The sequence below is a fragment of the Etheostoma spectabile genome, chromosome 3, assembly GCF_008692095.1.
Source record: "Etheostoma spectabile isolate EspeVRDwgs_2016 chromosome 3, UIUC_Espe_1.0, whole genome shotgun sequence".
In the NCBI taxonomy this organism is placed as follows: Eukaryota; Metazoa; Chordata; class Actinopteri; order Perciformes; family Percidae; genus Etheostoma; species Etheostoma spectabile.
In genome coordinates, this window is record NC_045735.1 from 34,013,284 (window position 1) to 34,023,725 (window position 10,442).

General features: G+C 46.4%; 1 long non-coding RNA gene across 1 annotated transcript in view; it reads left to right on the forward strand.

Annotated features, from left to right (window-relative positions):
• The window catches only part of LOC116685901 (uncharacterized), a 10,124-nt gene extending 3,318 nt beyond the window's left edge, over window positions 1-6,806 (forward strand). The window contains exon 3 of the long non-coding RNA XR_004331079.1: window positions 6,553-6,806. This is a non-coding gene — a long non-coding RNA (uncharacterized LOC116685901). The remainder of the gene's footprint in view (window positions 1-6,552) is intronic.
• Window positions 6,807-10,442: the final 3,636 nt, after the last annotated feature.

Below are 10,442 nucleotides of genomic sequence, written 5' to 3' on the forward strand. Positions count from 1 at the left end.
AGACACCCGTCAGTCCCGTGGCCTAGCAACTAATTCTGTGCACCACGCTGCAACACAACTCACCGATAACCGAGGCAGTGGTAAAGACTGACTCCGACGGGTGCCGCTGTCTGTGAATCCACCTCTTTTGGACAACACAGAATAACTCCACGGCACCATAACAGACCGCCTGATCTAACAAGCCCTAACTGCATCGACCAGCCACCCACACACACACAGCACACCCTGAGGGCTCCAGCACTCCCGCTGTGCGATGGAAGAACACAGGAAGAAACCAGACATGTTGTATGACACAGATGTAATCTTGTTCTCGGTTTTCTGTCTGTTTTGTGGGGGGGCACCTTTTTGTTGTATAACAGATATAGTATAGAGATAAAATCGCCATACTTTATTCTAACGACACTCTTCTCCCCATTCATGTTACTACAGATGTTTGAGCACAATACCACGCACACTCCGTTTTCAGTCTCAAATCAGGGGAAAATGGCATAGCGCTCTTCACCTTTCTCTAGATCGTATTGGAACAGGTGTAAACTTATATAAACAAATATTATATTAATATAATATGTTTATATTAAATATATAATCTAACATAAACAAGCAATAACTTAAGACAACAACTTCATGGTATTAGCTGCATGCATCCCTACCTTTCTGTTGCAACCATGGCGAGTACTTTCAGTCCGAAAATGACAAAATCAACTCAAATGATTAACATTGTGCAAACTAAAATGAGTTCTTTCTTCTGACAAAGACCAACGCATTCCTATTCCCAACGTAAATGAACTAGTTTCAATCAGCCATTTACACAACGATGTTAGGATCAATGATATGTTGATTAATGATTAATTGGATTTGCGCCCACTCACAGAAACGTGCTTACCCATAAAACCACTCGTCCTAAACCTAATTAACTATTTTAACATTGACTGCAGTTTTACTTTAAGGCTTATGTAAACCAATGATGAGTTACCGTAACAAATTTGTTCGGAATTCTTCCGTGTAGGGTTTAGTTAATACCGCACCTAGTATGATAAGATACATTAAAGTTGGAAAATCCTGACCGCCGTCATGTTGCGGGTTCGGCTATTTTTTTTTTTCCCCCCCCCCCTAAAAAGCCTTGATAGAGCTATGCGTACACATGTTACTTCAAACCCGATGGGTCTAAGTTTACTGTTAGCAGCTCAGCTCTGTCCAGTGTATTAAGTGATCAAGGCGGCACAGTTAATACCCCGACTTGAAGGTAACGCTCACTGACCACCGTCCTACGTCTACAACAACTACGCCACTAGTCCCTTTGGGCTCAAGATTTCCCCCCACTTATTTCTGAGGGGATTGGGGCACGTGTATAATTGGGGAGGTGTGGAATGCTTGGTCTTGGAATATTGGTGATTCCAGTAATCTCTGTGATCTGTTTTCTTCTGTTTTTGAAGCATTTGTTGTATTATCCATTATATGAATGATTATTTTTCTTCCTTTGTTTACTTTTGAAAAGGGTTCGTAATCAGGCATTGCAAGTAAATGATGATGATCTTGGTCCTGTTGAGTCTGCCCACACTACAAAGTACGAACGATTTTAACTAGACTCGCTTTCCAATTTCATATTTCCTGATTCATACATTCCATTTTTACTTCTCATCTTTCTTTTAAGCTAAAATGTAGTGGTAGCTTAACTTAGAGTTCATCACAAAAACAAAACTTTTTTTTGTCTTTCAGTAATTGTTCAATTGTGTTGTGATTAGTATGTAAGCAAAGGGGGAATGTACTGGGAAATTACATGTAACCAATGATTTTCCATATTAATTAATCAAATTTGCATTATCTTCAATGCCCTCAAGTATGTTGGTTCCTGTATCTTTCCTCGTTGTGATCTCGTTGTAGGAGCAACTGGATAGTGTTATGATGACTTTGGTCATTTTCCCCACCAAGGCTAGATGACGTGGAGCCCCCCCCCCCCCCCCCCTGACAGCAACAGTTTGCCTAGAACGGTGTTTCATCATAGCAGGTTCCCAGGGTCGAGACACCATGATGCCTATCAAGAGACAAGATGTCCTTTTTATAGCTAAGATAGAATGTGAACCGGCTTTAAATCCGACACTTGGACCACACAGGGACAGATTTATTAAATCCGTAAGCAGCCAACCTCCATCTGTCCTGCCTAGGTCCACTGATTGTTATGTATGTTGAGACTTAAACTGGTTTCCAAACAAGGGTTGTTTTTGTCCCCTCTTGGTTCTCCTGATACTCAGACGTCTTGGGTAAATTACTTTGAACTTGTTGATATTCCCCAGAATTGTGGGTTCACTCGTTACTCTTTGTCATTGTGATTCTATTCTCGTCTATTTTTTTGTTTGGAGTTGTGTCTCTCCATTTGCGATAAATAATCACTCGTGTTTCACACAGGCTTCGGCCTACCGCATCTCTTCAACTTTTAATCATGATCTTCTACCCTGTGCTTTTTTTTGTTGTCAACAAGGTCTCTTCTTTCTTTCACAACAATTTCACGTCCTCGCTGGGAACGAACACTTCCATAACATTTCTACTCTGTCCAGTCCTCTTGCCTTCTTAAGCTTCTAGCCGTGCGGCCATTCCTCGCCTAACAAACAATATGATCATTCCAAGGGAGTGAGATGAGGTAAACTCACATTCTTACAATAGAGTAAAATCTTTGTGCACAGGATGTATCCCATTGTGTGGGTTCTAGTTGCTCCTCGGAATTTGGTGCTCATCTAACATTTTTGCTTTTCGCCTTGGTCCCTGGGTCCTCAATTCTCCTGTCAGGGAATCTATCAAGCCTCTAACAGATTTCAGTTATTGCATGTTTGAAATGATCTTAGTTCCATTTTGGTCTTTTTCTTCGTTTTTGTTTTGATTTACCTTTTGTCAAATTCTTCCCTCATTATGTTTTAACTCTGTCTAGACATAACCCCAACTATCTTTGTAGCAAGAGAAGTGCATGCTCATTTTCCTTTAAATCAGAGCCCGCGACTATTTTAGCGATAGTAGTTCCTTTTTCTGATGTCATTCTTTCGTATTTGTGTTCATAAACCTTGTGTGCGATCTGTTGCCGGTCCCCGCTCAGTAACACTTCTTATTTTCACTTTTTTCCAACCGGTAATTTCGGTATAATGTAGAAATATACATAGTTAACCAATTGATCTCGTCTATGTGAAGGTCTTTCAGTAATTCCGATCTTTCGCCCACAAAAAAACAAATTTGCCTTCTTCAGAGTAGCTATTGACGTTCCGTGTGTATCTTTCCGTTCATGTCTTCCTCCTTTGTAGCCGACCACACCACGTCTGACTTGTCGTTACTGACTTTTTGTGCATTTCTCTCCACCGATCGCCATCAACCTTGGTCTAAAGTCTTTGAAACAGGTAAACTGTTTATTTGTTGTTTATCCCTGTGAATGGCCTGTTCTCATCAGGAAAGTACTATAGACGTCTCTGTGCCAACTATGTTGGCCCCTTGAGGGCCGCTTAAGGTTTTATGTTGTTTTTTAAGATTGTAACCTGTTTTTTCCTTCAAATCCGCTGTGTCGTGTGTGGCGACATTCACAGGAACTTTTGTTGGTTCAACTTTGGAAAGGGAGGATTGTTAGGGGAAGCCAGGGGGGCAGAGCGGGTTGCTGTGTGCAAGTGTCGTGGTGGTGCATACCAAGTGTTTTCTTCTGGCGGCCATATCACAAAGTCCTGCCTCTTTTTTTTTCGTCTGTTGGACTAGCAGATTTATACTGTTCTCACAACAAACCGGGCGGGGGTTCCGCAGGATATGCAAAGGTAGGGGGTTGCATGATTCGGATCTTCGGCCCTGGCCGTAGCTGGAGCGCAGCCCATTGGAGTCGTGATGGAGTTCCGCGTGCCGCTAACAGCTTTTCTGTCCCAACCTTGCCTGGGTGGGGGAGTAGAAGTTGTGCAAAGCTTCTTGGTGTGGAGATGGGGTGGAGTTACTATAATTATCGCTGACTTTGGGCTGGATGTCCAACTGGAGGATTTGCTGCTTGAAGCATGTTTATATCTATTGGATTGTCTTTTTGTGTATACAACACAGGCTGAAATTAAATGATGGACTATTGACCTATTGGATCTGCTTGTCTGCTGTCTCGCCAATCTGTGCTGAAGTGTCGACACTGGGCCACCGTGACTTGTTACACGGCAGTCGTTCTTTGTGTGGGGTTGTCTGTTAACTGTTTTGTGCCTGTTGCTTCGGGACGTGATGTGTAATCAAGACAGTATGGAGTAGGCGAGTGGGCTGCGGGCCTTCGGTGCTCATCCTTGTGCTATACGATCATAAATCCGTTAAGACGGTGCGGGGGGACCCTTGAAGTGGCCGATTCTGCTCGGTAAAAGTGTGACGGCCGTTTGGGAAGCCTAGGGGCGATCGCCCTAATGATGGTGTGCCAGGGTCGGTTCGCTCTCAGTCAGAGGTGCTCCCGCGCTTATCCACCTGAGGCTAGCCGGTGGGAGGGTGATTATAGTGGGGTGGTATATCGGGAAGGTCCACGGCTCCAGGGGGGTTTTGGTGGGTAATGGTGAATACATCACGAAGGATCCGTCCGCACTGTGGAGGGCAACTTGGTTGAATGCGTCATGGGTGGTTTTGGCTGGTTGTAGGCGGGCCGATGACCTATTAGAGCGACTTCCGTCAGTGGTGTGGGTGGTCCCGTACTTCGTTTGTTCCGGCTCGATTGTGTTTTGCAGTGAGTAGTTTTGAAGTGAAAACTAGGTGTTACTCTCCGCATGCGCTAGTAAGCGCTTTATGCTTTGAGTGATCGTGGGAAGCGGGTTCGGTGTATTTGGCTAGAGAAGTTCATGCAGGTAAGGGTTACGTGTCTCAATCTCGGTTGGTGATGGAAACTTAATGTCTGGGGCGTTGGCATTGGGGCGGTTTTTCAGGTGTCCCAAATGTGAAGATAATCAACGAACTGTTATGTCTTTGTGGGATCCTGGTGGATGTAGGATTTAACAATTATGTTTGATTTGATTGTTCTCTTTCTATAGATGGCTGGTATAAGTGGAAGGGGTTGGGATCTAACCCGCGTCTGAAGCACAACCTCGGTGTGGTAACAGACCAGCTCCTTCAACCAATTCTTCCATTGGGTTGCAATTAACCATCTACACATCGCGTACGATCGTTCATGTCAGGCGGTTGGGTGCTTTTCACATTGCCAACTCATCTAGTAAGCCTATCATTATAAACGTGGTGCATTGGTGGCAGTGGGGATTGTGAGACCCCCCTTTCAAATCGTCGACGTGCATCCAGGTTGATCGATGTAAATTGTTCTCCACGTAGATAGCAAAGCGTATGGTTGTGCATCTCGCGATATCCAAATAATGTCTCAAGCCTGAGGACATTGAGAACAAAAACCTAACATTACAAGGAAAAATGAGGGCAGTCATTATTAAAACTCCACTCATAAACCAAGAATTCTACACGGGACTTTGTGGGTGGGTCTTATCATTGGCGTTCATTTTGTGCGAACTGGTGTTTCTATATGGGTCCTCTTCCTAGAATTCTCGCAAACGGGTAAGAGTGCGGAGTATTGTTTAAACACTATTGTTGACACTGGTCGAAAAGAGTTTAATTATCCAAAAATCCTGGAAAGAAGTTTGTCTTCTGTGCGTTAACGTTAGTATGGTGATAGTTTGGTAATTATCTCGTTGTGGGGGGAAGTTTTGTCTTCGGGTTGATCTTGGTTTAGTTGCTTTCTGTAGATCCCTTGGTGTCCTCCTATAAGGGACCAGATACAGAATGACTTGGGAATGGTAGTTTGTTTTATAGTGCTTAGGGGTCCAGGTGGATCCAAATGCCTGTTTCCTTCTACAGTGTGGTTGGTCTCAACGCGCGAGCAAAATCTCCGTTAGCTGTTCATGCACACGTCCAGTGCACTCTCAACTTTTCCATTTTGTTGCACTTCACAAGCTATATTAGTTTGTGACGGTTAGGTACTAGACAGGGGGTTGTGGTCAGCATATCATTTTCAGAAACTGATTGTATGGAACCTACTTGTCCGATCTTAAACGGGTCGAACCATGGGGTGTTTTTATTTTGGTCCGCCGTGTTGACCGAGAGTGTTACCGGATATGTGGATGCAGGTGATGCAAGGAAGATCGGATTCCCTACTATCACAAAACCGGGCATGTGACAAACTGAAAAATAAAAGAGAATTAGAACAGGTTAATAATAACAACTTTTGCAGATTTCTCTTCTGGAAATGTCTGTCCTCGTCTCTGTGGCTTGTCTCTGTGTGTCGCTGGCTCTGTATGTCCAGAGTCACTAGAAAATTGGGTGGATATGTCCCTGGGACCATGTCTTTGTCTGTCTCTCGTGTTAGTCACGCCGTGTGTCTCTGCAGGTCAACCCCTCCCAACACAGCGTGAACTGCTCAGACACACCGTCTGACCATAATATGGACGTTCTCTCCGGGGGGCGTGGACAGATAGAGACGTAACAGATTCTCAACTGAGCTCATTGATAGCTTGTGAAAGATAAATCTTAAGAGCGAGGCCAAAACGATAAGAAAATAAACACAAACGTGGAAACCCGACAAAGCTGTGCTGGGAGGGGTTGACCTGCAGAGACACACAGAGACAGAGACACACAGAGACAAACACAAAAGAGACACAGAGACAGACAATAAGAGAGAGACAGAAACACATAGAGAGATACAGAGACACACAGAGACAGAGAGAGACACAGAGACAGACAATAAGAGAGAGACAGAGGCACAGACACACAGAGACAGAGACAAACGGAGACAGAGACGGACAGAGACACAGAGAGAGACAGAGACATACAGAGAGACAGACAGAGACACAGAAACAGACAGAGACACAGAGACAGAGACACAGAGACATAACGAGACACACAGAGACAGACACATAGATACATACAGAGACAAAGACACACAGAGACACACAGAGACAGAGACAGACATTTCCAGAAGACAAATTGAACATTGTAAAGGTTCTAGATTCTTCTTCTATGGTGTTGACATATTAGAGTCAAAGGTTTTTCCAGACAGGATGTTGGAGATCTCCTTTATCACTGCATCAATATGGTGCGGAACCATTCGGTGAAGTCGATTCGGCCCCCGGTGCTCCCCCACTCCTCCCTCCCATACCCCCCCTCCCCCCCTCTAGCTTCAATCCCAGAGGATGTAACTCATCTCACTCTTCAGGACTACCAACCAAACCCCCCTGTACTCCCATGGCTCTTATTTTTTCTCACAGGTACAATCCCCACCACAAAACACCCGAAGCTGCCTTTCCTCCCCCATCCCCCCGAACCGCCAACAACAGAAACACCCTTCGCTATACAGCACCAACAGTACTTCCACAGTGTCCTACTCTATCACTCCCCTTCACCATATTAACAAGTTACGATCCCGACTTCTGAAGAGCCCACCTTAGCAACACGCAAAACTACCTCCTCACACACCTCTACTAAACCATAACAGGTACTCCACCCTTCAGCAAAGGCTATCGAGTAGCTTCGCAAAAATCTGCAGACGCACACACTCCCCTGCACCCACTGTCTAACCCTCTAGCAAAGATAAATTGCATAGCACATTCCTCCAGCCCATTACTTTGCGCCGTTCATTCATACGCCAAAAATGCCTGCGCCGATCTCTTCAAATCCCTCACGCTCCTCATAGTTAATCTTCTTATACCCTTTGTGCAGAGGTAACAACAAAAAAAAAAAAAAAGGGACAGAATTATCGCCCTCACCCCCACCAAAGTCATCCCTGACAAATGTAGCTCACCAATAACAACCTCCCCAACACCGCTACATTATACATTATTCCCCAAACATCTCGCCCTTCTATAGCCGCCCTCCCCCCCCTCGATACAATGCCTACTGTCCTTTAAACGGCCCCCACAACCCGCCTCGTTCCTCAGCCCTCGTAATACAGTCTCTCTGTTTTGAGTGTGTAAGTAGAGGGACTGATACACGCCCCAAACTCAGATACCCTGATCGATCGCTCATCCAAGATGGACTCCACCCCGCTTCTTCCTTCTCACCCCCTCAGCCACTTCTAGTGACGGCCGCTTGCTCGGAAGATTACACGAAGCACTATTCAACCCACAAGGTCTGAGCGTTAGTACCTCACTCGACAAAACTTAATATACAAAATGTAACACTACGTTGGAGATTGCCCTTTAAAGGCACGTGTCCAACCTGGTTTCCTCGCTTTCCCAACCTACCCCCTCTCTCCAACAAAAACAGTGACTGTGTACTCTCGCCAACCGCTACCCCAAAAAGAAGCCAAGCATCTCAGATAGAGAACCTCCTGTCACTAATCGAAACCCGTCCTCCATGCCAATACTGTCGACGTGCCCCTCTCCATCCATACCGTTGAAACTGCCCCTCTTCACTCGAAACCCTCCCCTTGGATACTGAGACTGGGACCAAAAACATCCCGCAACCACGCCACGGCTTGGAGGTGCCCTCCAAAAAATGGGGACCCGCTTCTTAAGTCGCCCTTTCCTCCCTTGGCAACCGCTTGCTCTCCGAGCCCATGAGTCGCCTGTAACCAGGTCTCGGGCCTGGCGGCACACTTTCACATGAGGTTAGATTTATAATAATCCAGGCCCGCACCATTCAGGGAAACGCATCAGCTTCCGGGTATATTACTTGGTACCACACTATTTTGAATATGAAACTGATCTTCTACGCCATCCATACCTTGACAAGATGACTAAATGTACATACACTACACCCAAACTGACACTCGCATCATTTCACTTTTCTCTTTTAATTTTCCTACATGCCCCCCTCCTATGCCCCCAACGCAGGAAATATTTATACTCACCCCCCCCCTCGTTTCCCCCTCTACGAGACAGAGAATCACACCTCCCTCTGCAACCCTCGAATGTCCCGCGCACCCACTGCCCTGGCGAATACCTGAAACACTGGACATTCTCCACCGTGCCGCTGCACACCCTACAACTTCAGATCCTTCCCAGAATTAGACCCCTCGTCGAACACGAACTTCATGTTCAGGTCCTGCAGGCTGGTCGTGGTGGTCGGTGTGCGTCTCTGCTGTGTGTGTGTTTGTGTGCTGTGTTGTGGTGTCGTCGCCGGGTCTGTCGTTGTGTCCGTGTCCTGTGCTAGTTGCATGGTGCTGTGTGTGCTCGTGTGTGTCCCGGTGTGCCCTGTCTCGGCTTGTGTGCTGTTACCCCCTACCGCAGCCGCAATAGCGTCCGCAGCAGGGGACACCCCCCCCCCTACAGTGGCCGCGCGTACCGTCCAAGGGCACCCCCCAGACCTGATGCTGGCCCTTTCGACTAAGTCTTCCTACACATGACAATCCATAGCACCTCCTGATCCCCAAGCGGCCCCGGCTGAAGGCACCCTCTGGAGACGGCTCCGTCCCCCCCGCATCGAACCTCACACAATGAGATTCCCATCTTACCTCTGCTAACTGCCCTGACAGAGACTCTCCCCCCACCCCCTCTCTATTCCGATCCCTGCACATGCAACTCGTTTCCTCTTGGTTATTCCACGTCTCTAAATTCTGCCCCTGCCCTTGCAACACTTGCCACCCCTAATTCCGCGCAACCGCTTTGCACATCTAACCAACTCTCCCTTCTCTCTCGTCCAGAGCGTCTCCTAGCCCCTCTTAGTGGAAAATGATCCGTGCAAACCTGCGCCCTCTGGACCCAGACATGTTATTCACCTCAGAACCTCACACCCCCCCCCCCCGAAACCCACCCAATCAGATGAAGCCCCCCAATGTTCCACTCCCTCCACCCCTCCCACCGAACCCCCCCTCAAAGAGGGGGAAGCACTGAATATGAAGGGGCGGGCGAGCTGGCGCGGGCTGCTTACAACATCACCTCCCCCCTCAAACCCCCGCTGGAATGCTAGAGCACCATTGGTCTTTCTTGTAAGTCCCTTAATTATCTTAGAGTGTTGCGCCTCCAACCCTCCCCACCCCCACCCCCCCCAACCCCCACCCCCACCCCCCCAAGTGCGGCCTTCATGTCACGATTCTTATTTTCCCCACCACCCCCCCCCCCCCCCCCCCCTCTTAAAAAACCTTCAGAATCTAGATTGGAGTGAAAACGGGAAAGTTGCATGAAGTGCTGCTGAAGTGGAGATTTTTGGCTCAGTCTGAGAAAAACCCATTTGAGCAAAACATCTGATTATACAAACATAACATTAACATTGGTCATTAGGAGAAAAGGGTCCACTAATGAACTAATGAACATATCACTAACACTATATCTTACATTAACACCAGAACTATTACATTGTGGATTACTATTTTCTTGAAACTGTCATGTTTAAATAGCAAAGCTAACTTTGGTGAATTTAGGAGAACTTTGAACGTGCAAATAGACAAAGTTTAGTCAAATAATCACCTAAATGTGTATTATGGTATGAGGGTTTTTAATAAATCTAATTTTTCTTGTATCTGTTATGTTTTATTTCTC